We start from the raw sequence: 15,642 nt of genomic DNA, 5'->3' as shown, positions 1-15,642 counted from the left end.
GTAAATTACTGCCCAAAAGTAACCCCAAAGAAGTAAAATCTATTGTACATGTTCTCATACGGTTAAACTGTATTGCCACAAATACTATTCCAAAGAAGGGAATTGAAAGAAAAAGAGTAATTTATATTTATCATTTATGATGTACCAGGCTGTGCATTAAATGGTTTATGTGCTTGTCCCATTTAATTCTTACAACATCCCCAAACAGTTATCTTCGTATTTCAAATGAGGGAAATTAAGCTTGGAATGAACTAGTGACTTTTCCAGAGTTACAGAAACAAGATTGTTGAATCTAGTAATGCACCCAACTCAATCTGACTCCAGGTTACCATTTTTAAGCAGTACTTTATACAAAGCTAATTTTCTGTCCCTGCTTATCACACACACACACAAAAATGTGTTTGTATTTTGATCTACAATGAATTGACTTTGTCAAAAAAGTTACAGTGTATTACATTGCTGGTGTGAACAGCAAAATAGTATAGCCATTTTGAAAAAGAGTTGGTCAATTTCTTATAAGGGTAAACATAAACTTCGCATATGAAGTAGTCATCCCACTTTAAGTATTTACTCAAGAAAAATGAAAATACTCATCTGCAACATGACCTGCCTGGGAATGTTTATGGCAGCATTACTCATGATAGTCCAAACCTGAAAAAAACCCAAATGTCTGAGAACTGGGAACTGGTAAGTGGATAAACTGTGGTACAGCCACCTGAGAGAATACAACTCAGCCATAGAAAGAAAAACCTACCGATAGATGCAACAGTGTTCAAAGAGTTTCAAGAGTATTATGCGAAAAGGAGCCAGACACAAATGCTACTCTAGGTGTTATTCCATTTATATGATACTCTAGAAAGTTTAGTAGTATATGCTGAAACACTTCAGTGTTGCCAGGGGGTGGGAATGGCAGACGGAAGTGACTAAAAAGAGGTTCAGGGAACATCTGAGATTGTGGAAATACTGTCTCTTTATTGTTATAGCATTCTGTGAGTTTATACATTCATCAAAACTCACCCAATGGTCTACTTAAAAGGTGAGTTTTCCTGTATGTCAGTGACACCCCAGTTAGTCTGACTGAAAAACAAATCAGGAGTTACAGACAGGCCTCCGCCTCCGCTGCTGCTCCCAACACTATTGATTAGGAGCAGTGTCACAGCAAAGTTACAACATGGTGTCACAGTGCTGCTCATTCACGGTGTAGTAATTACCTTTCGGCTCTCCTCATTCCTTCAGAAATACTGTAACTCTGTTTCTTTTCTTCTCCAATATTCCATCACTGCTCCGGGAATAGCCAGTGCTGCAGCTGAAGGCTCTTTGCTGCAGGTTTCACTGTTGCTTGGGGGAGGTCAGCTTTTCTGTTCTATTCAGGCCACATTTTAGAGGACAATCTGCTTTACTCAAAGTCTACTTAAATGTTAATCTCATCCAAAAAATACCTTCACAGAGAGAACTAGAGTGGTACTGGACTACATATCTGGGCACCATGGCCCAGCCAAGTTGACACATAAGATTAGCCATCACTCTTTATTCAGGTCTGTTTTGCCTCCTATTTGTAAAGAAAAGGAATAGAATTTTATGCAATGAGCTCCTCAAAACCATTTTCCAGGTTTGAGTGATGGTAAGAATCCCTTGGAGACACTTACTAAAACAGCAGCTCCCCTCCCTGCTGATTCTGACACTGGAGGTCTGGGGGGAGGTCTAGGACTCTGTAGTTTAAATAAGCTTCCTATGGGTCATGATGGGGCAACAGCACAGTAAAGTAATGTACGTGCAGCCAAGGAACCAGAGTACTGTGGGATGTACAAGGGCATTTGTTGAATGTGAATCCTATCATTTGAAGCTGCTTTAATGGCACAGAACAAAGTCTACATAAGAACCTTTTATCAGGCAGGTGATTCTGCCCAAGACTCAGCTGGCCTCGTCTTGAAGGGACGCCAGTAAGTGTGACGCAGCTTCAGAGGCTGCTGTACCAGATGTTTTCAGCTGACACAGGCCTTGTGTCATAGATGGATTTGGGCAGAGTCAGAGCCGGTCTCCAAGCACTAGCTCTACGCACACACTGAGGTGATCCTGTACATGCCCTGCTATGAGGCTGAACCAGCGGTCCTGTAGTGCCACAACCAGGAAAGGATCTCAGAGACGGAAGGGAGAAGTGCACCCAATACTGTACCTCTCAGACAGACATTGGTCTTTTGTCTTTTTAAAGAAAGTTTTAGCTGGGAGTGGAAAGGACAACAGATAAATATCTTGAAATAGGTGAAGGGTGCCCAAGTGAAAGAGAGATTTGGCTTTTCCCTTCCTGCTCTCCAGAGACAGAAATAGCCCCAGTAGGTGGACAATGAGATACCACCTCACACCAGTCAGACTGGCGCTCCTCAACAAAACAACACATAGTAAGTGCTGGTGAGGATGTGGAGAAAAGGGAACCCTCCTGCACTGCTGGTGGGAATGCAGACTGGTGCAGCCACTGTGGAAAACAGTATGGAGATTCCTCAAAAAATTAGAAATGGAACTACCTTTTGACCCAGCTATCCCACTCTTAGGAATATATTCCAAGAACACCACATTATTGATTCAAAAGAAAAAATGCACCCCCATGTTAATGGCAGCATTGTTCACAATAGCCAAGATCTGGAAACAGCTCAAGTGTCTGTCAGTGGATTAAAAAGCAGTGGTACATATACACAATGGAATACTATGGGGCCATGAAAAAGAAGGAAATCTTACCTTTTGCGACAACATGGAGGGACCTAGAAACTATTATGTAAAGTGAAATTAGCCAGGCAGAGAAAGAAAAATATCATATGACCTCACTCATTTGAGGAATCCAATGAACAATGTGAACTGAAGAACGGAATAGAGGCAGAGGCGGGGTCAAAGGGACCAGAGGGAAAGTGGACAGAGGGAAAGGGGATGAGAGAATGGGATCAGAGAAGGGAAAGAGATTGGTGAAATTATATATATATATATATATAAAACATGGCGTTATAGAGAACAGGACAGCAAATCCTGGAGGGAAGTGGGGAAGGCATTGCGGGGAGGGGGCAAGGGGGATGTTGAGGGGAACATGGGGAAGGTGGGGGGTTATACTCAGTGGGACACTTGAATCTATGTAAACACAATCAATTAAATCAATAAAAGAAAAAAATAATAGCCCCAGTGTGTGGAAGCTACAGAGAGGGAATATGTTGGCTTGACAAAGAGAACAAATAGGAGCACTAAGGAGGTGCAGCTGGACAGAGTGCGGCTCCCCTGCCGGCCGGCCGCTCAGCGCTGCGGGTCTCAGTCCAGCACGCAATCTCTCTGAGGCTCCTGAATTGGAAAATGGGAATAACAAGTTCCAGGGCTGTGATGAGAATTGAACAAGATGTTTGTGAAGCTCTTAGCAAAAAGCTGGGCCCATTATGGGGCCAAATAAGCAGTAAATGACAAAAAATAAGAATAGGCAAGGCTGTGAGGGGTGAAGAGATTGCCTGAGGAGTAAACACCAGAGGTGCTCAAGTACAGTCGCAACCTCCCTTTTGGGGGAGGGGGCATGTTGGAGGAGGGAAAGGTTTAAGCATTGCATGAGTGGTTGAACTGGACAACTTTTGAAGTCCTTTTCACCCTGAGCTATTTTATGACTCTCAGGAGAGGTAGAGAACACAGTTTCATGCTTGCAAAATGATTGCTGGTTTGCTTTCAGTGAAAACATTTACTCTTTCTGGGCAGCCAACCCTTAGCCTTTGTGTATAAAAATCTGAAGCCTTTTGATTTGAATTTCTACAGGGAAGTTATGACATTACACAATGCTTACTTCTATCCCACCCTTATACCAAAATGAGAATATGAATCACAAAACAAACTGATGGCAAAATACATTCCCAAAGAGCAAAGAACCCAATCTTGACAGACATGAACACAGCATAAAGAAACTGTTACAGCCAGGACAGTTAAGGAAGCAGCATTTCCAGAGTCATACGTAGTATGCTAGAGTGCCTATTTAAAATTCAGTGTTTCCTAAATGTATCATAAGGATGCACAAATGTTTGCAAGAATTGGAATAAAAGTAAAAGGAAATTATTATGATCTTCCTGTAACCTCACTGGAAATTCATGTCAGGAATTTCCACCAGAGCAGAGCCCACCATTAAACACAGTACATTAAAAATATGCATTTATATCCCTTTTGCCTAAAAGAGTGCTGTAAAGACACATTAAACACACACGTGTGCATGCACACACACACACACACAATACTATCCAAAGAAAAGGAGACAACAGTCACTTAGAGGTATAACACTTTAGAAAGAAGTAGGTGTAGGAGCAGTTATTGATACAGTAGACCTGAGAAAGCTGGAATCTAAGTACTGCAGAGTGAGAAGCAAGCCAATTCACACGCCAGAACCCTGGAAAGTCTCAGGAATTGAAGTGTTAAGTGTTATGGAAGTTATAGATTAATTATGAAAATGAAAATCAAGAGCTAGTTGAAAGTTGTATAAAGAAAATTAAAAACCCCATGTCTTTCCCCCTCAGCAAACCAGCAAGCAACTACTTACCTTCTATGCTTTCTTCCCCCTAGTTTGGAAATAATAAATTTATTCTCTGGAAAATCTGAACACAAGGAGCTCCCCATTTCAGGATATCAGAACATTGTAGATCTTAGGGGAGGATGGAGGATAATGCCTTATTGAAAACAGGGAAGCTGAATAAACTTCTGGGTACTGTACATAGTCCCTCAGCTCCTTTTCCTCCTTGCTTTCAGAACAAGCACAGCCAGGAGTGTAGCACACAGAGAAAAGACTGGAGTTTTCTTTGTAAGAAACTTAAAGATTCTACAGAAAAGTCCTACAGATTCTGACCTTTTAAAAGGCCAGCTTACATCTTGGTCTCCCTAGAGCAGAGCCCACCATTTAACAAGCCCTATCTGTATACTTTTCAGTGTTCTTTATAATATCTCACTCTCAAACATGACCAGACAACTAAGGGTCACCAGAGAGCTGAGGAAAATCTCCAACTTGTAAGAGAACAAAACATACAGGAAAAAAAAAGAACTTGAAAAAATCAAGATAATACAGAGAGAAGAATTGAAGGAAAAAAAACAAAACTCTAATACCATCAAAGAAATAGGAGAAGATATTTGGTCTATAAAACAAGAACTGGATATTATGAAGAAGTAATTAGAGAATAAATTACCTTGGAAATTTGTCATGATAATTGAAATTAAAAAGTCAATGGAAATATTGAAAGATAAAATCTCTTCCAGAGAGTTGATAAAAAGAGATTTAAAAATAAACAATGGGAGAGAAAAGATAGGGGAAATAAAAGTAGAGAGTCAATCCAGAAAGTTCTACAGCTGACTAATGGAGGTTCATGGAAGAGAGAACAGAAAAAAATTGAGTGAAGAAAATGATCAAATAGGTAATATAGTTCTCAGTTTACAATAACATTATTCTCCTGATTGAATATGCCCATTGTGTGCCCAACTTAATGAATAAAAAATGTCCACCAAGTATATTACATTAAATTACAATGGGAATTACATTGGATCCTAAAAGTTTTCAGAAAAAGAAAAAAGTAAGAATATAAGCATGGGAAACAGAATGACATCAGATTCATCAACAGCAACACCAGAATCTAAAAGACAGTAAAGTAGTGCCATCAAAATTATAAATCTAAGAAATGTGGGGTTCTATACCCAAGCAGACTATCACATGTGAGATAGACTAATGACATTTGAAGACATTCTAAGTCTTAAAACCTTTACATTCTAAGTGCTCTGTCTAAGGTACTACTGAGAATGTGCTCCACCAAAATGAGGGAGTGAAACAAGAACGAGAAAGACAGGATTCAGAAAACAAGAGATGTGCAGACCTAGAAATCAGGTGCTCACGTCCCCTTTAGGAAGTGACTTGTTGCTCAACTGAAAGCAGCATGGTTATAGCTAGCTACTTCTAGCTAGGAGCTCCTCTGGGATATGCTACAGCTTTTGAGCAAAGGTCACATTTTTGTTGGGGTGGCCCTTCATCAATAACTGAGCAAGGCAAGGTGGGTATAAAAGGACCTAGCCAATTCTATCATTATGCAGTTTCTCAAAGAACACTGTCCTGGCGTTCCCCATTGGGCTGCAAGAGTCATTGTCAGGTTTGCAATACAATCTGACAGCTTTTGTTCAATCCTGCTCTCCCCTTTCCTTGCATAGGTATCACTCACAAATAATTCTTTTACACTTTCAACCAATGCCAATGCACAGGGCCTAACACAGAAGAGAAGCAAAGAGAAGTTCTAGAATGATGGTTGTTCAGTAGGCCTGAGGAGTAACCAGCCTGGATTAAGATAGAAAGCCTTCAGGCTCTCAGAAGACAACCTCCAGGTTAAACTAAACAAACAACAAAAGCTGATTAGACAATCTGATAGAGTTAAAAATGTGGAAAATGATTTTAAGTGGAATCTCACAGTTCTGTGGGGGAGTCTGGAAAGATTCTGGAACAAGGATACCATCACTTAACAGCAAGGATACATTCCAAGAAATGCGGTGTTCGGTGATTTTGATCTTGTGCAAACATCATAAAGGGCACTTACAGAACACAGGCACTTACAGAACAGTAGGCATAGCCTACTGCACACCTAGGCTGTCTTAGACAGCCTACTGCTCCTAGGCTACAAGCCTGAACAGCGTGTCACTACACTAAACAACACAAGATTAAATCGAGCACGGGATAAAATGATGCAATCAAGAGACAGTAACATGAAATGTATAAAACTGTTTACAGGAGACTTCTCTTTTCATAAGTAGAAAGAGTACACTCTTAAAAAAGGATAGTCTGACTGGTGGTGACACAGTGGACAGAGCGCCGGTCTGGAATGCTGAGGTCGCTGGTTAGAAACCCTGAGGTTGTCAGCTTGAATGTGGACTCGTCAGCTTGAGTGTGGGCTTGTCAGCTTGAGCATGCAGTTGTTGGCTTGAGTGCGGAATCACTCACATTATCCCAGAGGTCGTTGGCTTGACCAAGGGGCTGCTGGCTTGGCTTCAGCCAAGGTCTGATCCACAGTCAAGGCACATATGAGAAGCAATCAATGTACAACTAAAGTGAAGCAACTATGAATTAATGCTTCTCATCTCTCTCCCTTCTTATCTCTCTCTCAAGAAAATAAATAAACAAATAATTTTTAAAACGATAAGAAGTATAGTACTATGAATATATAGACTAGTAACAGTTGTCTATTATCATGACCGAGCAGTATGTACTGTACACAACTAAATGCACTATACTTGGACATGGCTGCTAGTGCAGGTGTGTTTACAGCAGCAGCACCACAGTGGAGTGCCTGTGTCACAGTATTACGATGGCTCCCCGTCCACCAGGCCACAGGCCTTTTCCAGCGCTATTGGAATCGTACGGGACCACTGATACATACGTTCGTCAGTGACCCAAACATCATTATGCGGCACATGACTGATTATACAAGACTAAGATAAAGCAAATTCAAATAACTACAGATAAGACAAAAGTCATAGAAGATAAGAAATATAATCACCCTAACTACTTGACTGAGAACATAAAAATATAAAAACTAAACATGAATTTTATTTTAAAAAATTGTGCTACTCTATCAGGGAGGATGAAATAGGGATGGTAGCGAAAGAAAGTTAAAGCCCCATTCTATCATTAGTTGGAAAGTCAACAGATTATGTTCTGTGTCTAGAGTCAATATTTCTGTAATAGCAGGAGATAACTATGGCAAACAGTGGGAGAACTTGTGCAGGAGTTCAAAGTGTCGCCTCCGGGGACTGGAGTGGGAGGTGGCGGTGGAGCAGCACTGCTTCCCTTCACAGGCTTGGAATACAATTTGACTTGAACTTTGTGCATGTAAATAAAAAAATTAATGAGTTTACAAAAAGAAAGAATACTTGTAGGCAGGCAGTAGAAAGCTCATCTATAGGTGTAGGTTCCCAGCAGGAATCTGCAGAAATTCCGAGGAAAGAATGGTGGGAGGAGTGTCAGCCTGACATCATCCTTGTCCCGGTGCTCTCCCCCACGTGGAGTGCGGGCCTCAGGTCCCCTCCACGAGAGTCTGTGACTCTGTAAGTTAGACTCTGACTGTCCATGATTAGTAAGTCCTTCTTTCATTAACTCTACCCCCTGGTTTATGAAACTTGGAGTTCTCTGGTCTGTTCAAGGGATGTTATTGATCCTGGCTGGGATTTAATTACTGGAAGAGAAGAGAAAAAGAATTATTATTGACCAGCTGGAAACATGCAAATATGATAAAAAAGCAGAGAAAAGATATACAATATTCAGTGGACTGCTATCATCAAAAGATATTTTTAACCTATGCGCAGTGGTCAGTGTCTGTGATAAAGGTCAGCAGGGCAAGCATGGACAGAGATTAAAGGCAGGCTGCAGAGGAGGAAAGTCCCAGCAGATTAGGACAAGGAAGAAACCCTGTGTTTGCTCCTCATACTGACGAGCAGATTGTTATAGGAATATTAGGGGGATGCATGGTCAAGATAAGGCACAGGGCAGCCAGACATGGTTTCATAAACACAGTAGACAGGGAGAAACAAGTGAAAGGCATCTTCAGTGATGGCTGTCAGAGAAACAGCTTACACAGGGAGGCAGGGTGCTCAGTGATAATGCTGAACAACAGCAGGTGCTTTGTTTTGGAACCTATTGTATTTTGAAAGGTGGTTTGAAGAAAACTGAAGGAGATATTAGCACACAGTTAGGCTTTGTGTTGAATTTGGGGGGTAAAAAAGGCAATCACAGCCTTTCACTTTTTCACTTATTTTTTTCTTTTGAAACTTTTCGAGTCTTCGCATGTATCAATATTTAAACACAATAGTATGTTTAACCAGTAAGCTATTGAAGGAAGGACATTTTGGTTGCTTCCAATGTTTAGCTATTGCAAATAAAGCCGCTATGAATACTGTACCTAGTTTTCCCTGGGATAAATTCCCAAGAGTGCAATTGCTAGGTTGTATAATAAGATATGTTAATTTTGTAAGAAATGGCCATACTATTTTCCAGAATGGCTGTACCATTTTACATTCCTACCAGCAATGTATGAAGGATTTAATATCTCCACATTCTCACTAGCAGTTGGTGTTGTTTTCTTTCTTTTCTGAAAGATCAGAAACTTCCTGCTACCTTCCCTTTTTTCTTCTTTAAACAAAAAAAATTTCAGTATTTTATATGGGGCATGTGTGTTGTACACACACATATATTTTTAAATCTATTTAAGGTCAAGTCATAATAATAAAGCAAACATGTAAACTGCAATTGAAAAATAAATTTAAAGTTCTTTAAAAAATAAAAAGACAATCATTTGTTAGCACACTACCCAATTTAAAAACTCGAGTATTACCAAAGCAATTTTGCCCTTCTGCCTCCTACGAGAGTAACTCTTCTGAATGAGGGATCACACTCCTGACAGCATAAACCAGTTCTCTGGGGAAGTGGGGGTGGGGTGGGGAAGCTCTGATTTACAATGCTTGTTGATTTCTGTGGTGTAAATACCCCCACATGATTGATTTCAAGCTTTCAACCTGAAGTAACTGAGTTGGGAGCTGGGAAGAAATGTGTAGAATCAGCTTTAGCAAGACTGCAAGCCTGTTCCAGCACCACTGACCCTGAATTTAGTATTTATCCAGCCTTATTGTAGGCTGAAAACTGGATCCCTAAAATATCCTAATCCCTGGAGCCTGTGAATGTTACTTTGTATGGCAAAGAGTATGCATATTAAGTTAAGGATTTGGATATGTGGAGATTATTTTGGATCATCCAGGTGGACCATACACACATTCACAAGTGTCCTTTATAAGATGGAGGCAGAGAGAGATTCGACTATAGAAGAAGAGAAAGCAATGTGACCATGGAGGCAGACATCGGAGTGATGGCCAAGGAATGTTGGCAGCCACAAGAAACTGGAAGAAGCAAAGTATGAATTCTTTCCTAAGTTCTTGGGAGGAAACAAAGCCCAGCCGACACCCTGATTTTGGCCGCATGAAACTGATTTCAACCCTCTGACCTCCAGAACTGTGAAAGAATGATCATCTGTTATTTTAAACCACAAAGTCTGGGGTAATATGTTACAGTGGACACAGGAAATGAACACACACACATAGTGTTTCACACATATGCACTATAAAAGTATCTACCGCCTGACCTGTGGTGGCGCAGTGGATAAAGCATCGACCTGGAAATGCTGAGGTCGCCGGTTCGAAACCCTGGGCTTGCCTGGTCAAGGCACATATGGGAGTTGATGCTTCCAGCTCCTCTCTCCTCTCTCTCTCTCTCTCTCCTCTCTAAAATGAATAAATAAAATTAAAAAAAAACAAAAAAACAAAACAAAAGTATCTACCTAGTTCATTTAACTACATTTTATCATTATAAAAATGCTATATCATTATATACAGTATATAGGCATTAATTTTTTATTGATTGATTTTACAGAGACAAGAGGGGAGGTGGCAAGAAGAATCAACTCATAGTTGCTTCACTATAGTTGTTCATTGATTGCTTGTTGTGTGTGCCTTGACCCGGCAAGCCCAGGGTTTTGAACCAGCGACCTCAGCACTCCAGGTCAGTGCTTTGTCCACTGCATCACCACAGGTCAGGCCCATTAAATTTTTTTTTTTTTTATGAGCTCTGGCTAGGTGGAATTTCTCACCAGGCTCTGGAGAGAAAGGCTGCTGAATAACTCACAAATAGGAGATTATAGCATAAAGACTGGGAAATTGTTTCTAGGACATCCATTCTACTGCATAGATGTAATTCATTTATTTCTACTGCTGGGTAGTACTCCATGATGTACCTACCTATTCTCAGTAGGAACTTGGTAGGCACCCTTTATCAGATTAAAGATGACTGGGTTTTTCCCCTGAAAAGAGTTCGCCCCAGAATGACACATTTCCTAGTTCTTTCACTTTAAATATTGGGTGAGATAGACATTGTGGAAGATAAAAAATTGAAGTGACTGTTATAAGATGACAGGATTCCAGATACTCCCCCACGGGTAAATGTGAGTCAGCTCCCCAAGCGGGAGGGAGAGCTGAGTAAGGTAAATCAGGGTGTGGTATAGGCAGAGTCTCTCCTCGGCCATCTGTACACATGGTCAACCATGGTAGAAAGAATGCTGGTTTTGCTCCACCCCTCAGTCCTCCACCCCACCCTCTCCCACTACTGTGATTAGTGGGGAGTCTGGGCTGCTCTGGCTGAGGAAGAGGCAGAGGTGGCTAAGACACAGTGACTCACCAATGTGAGAATGACTCATTAGATGAAAATCAAGTATAAAAGCTGGGTGAAAATGGTGAAGGGATTAAGCAAAGGGAAAATAAACTTATAGACACAGAAAACAGTGTGGAGATTGCAAGAGAGAAAAGGAGTGAGGGGAGGCAGAGGAGGGTAGCAGGGAGATAGAAGGTGATGGAGGGAGATTTGACTTGGTGTGGTGAACACAGAATACAGTGTACAGATGATGTGTTATAGAAGTGCACACCTGAAACCTATATTAGCTTATAACCAATGTCACCCCTATAAATTCAATAAAAATTTTTAAAAATTAAAAAAAATCTTTAAAAGGAATAACAATACATATATGAACATACATATATGACAAACCCAGAATATTTTAAATAAAACTGAGAAACTAAGAGAAAAAAAGTTGTTAAATTTTTGGAAAAAAGAAAAGAAGAAAATGACCCCCCAAAAAGTTTTTGACTTTTAATTGGACACAGGGTCCCTGCTTGAATATCCAGGAAGATAAAAAGCATGAATGAGTCTGAATGAAGCCAGGCTGACTCAGCCTGGGGTGAAATGGTGAATGTTCCTGAGACATTTCTTCATTCCCCCTTCAAAGGTATGCCCTGGATAGAGTCTTGCTTGACTAGCAGGTAAATCAGCACACAAACTTGTGAGCCGTAGTCCCAGCTGTTACTAGTCAGCCACCCATTTCTTTATTTTTCACCAAATATGTAAGCTCTTTCCTTAGTAGCCCTTAAAATTATGCCTCTCATGAGAATCATAGAATTTATTGATGATTTCAAGGGGACATATTTTTCACCATAGCTCAAGCAACTGAAAAATCTATTTTTCAAATTAATGGTCTCTCAAGTTTTCACCTAAGAATTGCTGAGTCAAAGGGCAAGTACATTTCTCTTTTCTTTCTTTCTTTATTATTATTATTTTTTTTAGCAAGAGAGAGAGAGAGAAAGAAAGACAGACAGATAGGAAGGGAGAGAAATGAGAAGCATCAACTCGAAGTTGCAGCACTTTAGTTGTTCATCAATTACTTCTCATATGTGCCTTGACCGATGGGCCACAGCTGAGCCAGTGACCCCTTGCTTAAGCCAGTGACCCTGGGGTCAATCCAGTGACCTTTCGGCTCAAGACAGTGACCATGGGGTTATGTCTATGATCCCACACTCAACCCAGTCACCCTGCGCTCAAGCTGGTGAACCTGCCCTCCAGCCAGATGAGGCTGTGCTCAAGCTGGTGACCTTTGGGTTTTGAACCTGGGACCTTCACGTCCAAGTCAATGCTCTATCCACTGTGCAAGTATCAGTCAGGTAAGCAGATGCATTTCTTATTTTGAAATATTCCTTTTACCTTGAAGTATCATCATACATTAGCCTATGAGTTCCTAAGTGTTGGTAGAAAACAGGCACCAGATGTTAGACCGGTGGAGTCAGACTGAACCTGGGCTCAGGAACCTTGGTCCTCGAGTTCTGGCTAAGAAAGATTTCAGAGCCAAGACTCAAACAGCAAAAGTTGATTTAGAAAGTCACAGGGATAGAAGCGAGCTGCAGGAGAAATGGGCTCAGGAAACACACCACAGAGGCAAAAGAAAGGCCCCGGAGCTTCGGAGAAAGAGGGAGACAAGGAAAACATGCCTGGGGAAAGGAGGTGAGGGAAGTCACGAGCATGCTCCATAGAGAGAGCCACACTGGGCCTTCTGTCGTTAGGATATTTATCTGGAAGTCGCAGGGTAAGATCCCAATAGGATATTCATCAGCTCTCTAGGTGTGTCCTTTCAGGGTCCTGGTCTCCACTGATTGGTAGATACCACAGCAGGGGGTCATTGTAGAAAGAGAAAAAGGAATGGGGCAGGAGAAAGGGAGAGGGAAGGAGGGAGAGAGAGAGAGAGAAACATTGATTTGTTGCTCTACTTATTTATGCATTCATAAATGCAAACTCTTTGCTCTTTGTATGTGCTCTGACCAGGGATGTTGGTACTATGCTCCAACTGAGCTATTCAACCAGGGCCGGTTTTGCTGCTTTTCTGGACCTGCAGCTGAGTCAAAATTTAGGCCTAGATGTATTTGATGCAGGCCAGAACCTCCTTGCCCTGGCATCTTAGTACTTAAGGGCGATTCTCTGGCATCCTTGTTCATTCCGCTCTAAGGGGGGCTAACCCGCATGACTAGCAACGAGCTAGGGGAGGAAAAGTCAGGGGAGGAAAGGTCAGGGGAGGGTCTAAAACACATGACCAGTGATATGCTAGGGGTGGAAAGTTTACCCTAAGGGCGAAATCCTTGCTTTCCTCGTTTTGCCATTGCTAGGTACCTGGCCCATTGTTTTTGCTCTGTTCATGTCTGTCTAGCTACCTACCACATATCACTTTATATGGAGGAACAGTTCTTTTGTTCTTTAGAGGCAGAATCACTGACAGGAATGAATGATCTTAGTGACAAGGGACACTGAGCAGGTCAGCCTGGCTGAGTCAGCAGCAGACACCTTAGACTGCATCCGGGGCGAAGGCTTCCCTCTGGCCACCCCATGGCGCCTTAGACTGCATCCGGGGCGAAGGCTTCCCTCTGGCCACCCTCATGGCGCCTTAGACTGCATCCGGGGCGAAGGCTTCCCTCTGGCCACCCTCATGGCGCCTTAGACTGCATCCGGGGCGAAGGCTTCCCTCTGGCCACCCTCATGGCGCCTTAGACTGCATCCGGGGCGAAGGCTTCCCTCTGGCCATCCTCATGGCACCATCTCTGGGGCTGGAGCTGGCTGAGCTCATCCCACACCATCATCCTTCCTATATATTTATAGGCAATTTTCAAATGATTAGCATCTAGTCCTTCAACCTGAAGATGACTTAAATTTTTTCCTTTGCTCTTTTCCACTGCTTACCTTTGGCCACTAATATCTCAAGTACAGTATCATCCAGACACTGGGTAAGAATTTGGGGGATCATTTGTGAGAAGTAAAGATAAAAACATAAGGTAGCTTTTACTAAACATATTATCATTAAGGGGCATTCTAGAATAGTCTCTATGCTACAACCTTCTTTTTATGAGTTATTCAGCAACCTTCTTGTCCAGACCCTGGTGAGGAATTCCACCTGGCCAGAGCACACTAAGACTATAGTCAGGTCTCCTGATTCTGCATCAGAAGTTTTCTTTCCATTACACCATATCTTAATTTCTAGAGTTGAAATTGAAAACACATTTTCCATCAGGAAATTCAACAGGTCACTCCTGCCTCTTGCCATGAATACACAGATAATATCTCTAAAAGTCTTTGCCAACAGCTAGCTGTCAGCAGTCTTTATTTCCATAATGAGAGACAGAAACAATAATCTCCCTTGCAAAACAATGTCTAATGTCTTTAGTAACAACACTAAGACTGGCTATGCCACAAAAAGCTCCCAACATTTCTAGATCTACTCAAAATCAATGGCTCTCTTTGCAAAGCACAAAGGCAAACATCAAACTACCCGAAATCAATAGGAAAGAGTGACAGGGAAATAGGAGTGGGTAGTACAAAGGAAAAAGAAATAACAAAGCCAAAGGTTGTGGAGTGATTGCTTTCTAATTTGTCTTTATAGAAGAGACAAGAATCAAATGAAAAATTGGCAAGTTGCAGAGTGAAAATGTCAGAAACATTTTATATTCTAAGGCTTTGCCACACACTATCTTACACAGTGTTAGAGGAAGTGAGGTTGAAATGAAGAATATTTTCACAAGTCTGAGTCAGCCAGGAAGCTAGGGGAAAATATTATTAAATTGAGGAAAATTACAGGTCTGCTATTTGACATTAGTTGGAGAATAACATCAAACCTCAGAACTTATTCTGAGAACTTGAACAAGAGAAGTACTTCAAACCCTGTGTTTGGTCCAGGGGAGGGTAAAACCCTCTAGGAAGCACTATTAGGGGAGGTCTTGGGAAGCCCCTGCCAAACAAGGGTGGATTAAGGGGGCTTACATTTCAGTAAAGCATCTTCTAACTGTGCACAGAGAATTAAAGCATAGAGACCTGACTCAGGCCTGGGGCCAAGAAAAAATATGTACGCTAGGATGGAGAGTCAGATCCCTCCTTAGGTATGGGCCCAATACCATGATTAAATTAATATAAACAAGCTTATCATTTTCTAAAAGAAAAGTGATGACAGCACAGGACTTATTAGATAATAAAACATGTTATCAAAATATAATAAGCAAAATGGTGTGGTACTGACACATGAATAGTCATAAAGTTCGATGAAACAATGAAAATATTTATTGGGTCCATAAATAGACCCCAATACCAACAGAAATTTAGTAGAGTCAGCATTTCAAACCCACAGAGAAAGATGGCTCATTTTAGAAATAATATTGGAACAAGAGGGTAGTCCTTCAAAACAAAGATAAAGTAAATTATAGGTAATTAAAATACTTAAA

The sequence above is a fragment of the Saccopteryx leptura genome, chromosome 4 (assembly GCF_036850995.1).
Source record: "Saccopteryx leptura isolate mSacLep1 chromosome 4, mSacLep1_pri_phased_curated, whole genome shotgun sequence".
NCBI lineage: Eukaryota > Metazoa > Chordata > Mammalia > Chiroptera > Emballonuridae > Saccopteryx > Saccopteryx leptura.
This window is presented reverse-complemented; position numbering follows the sequence as displayed.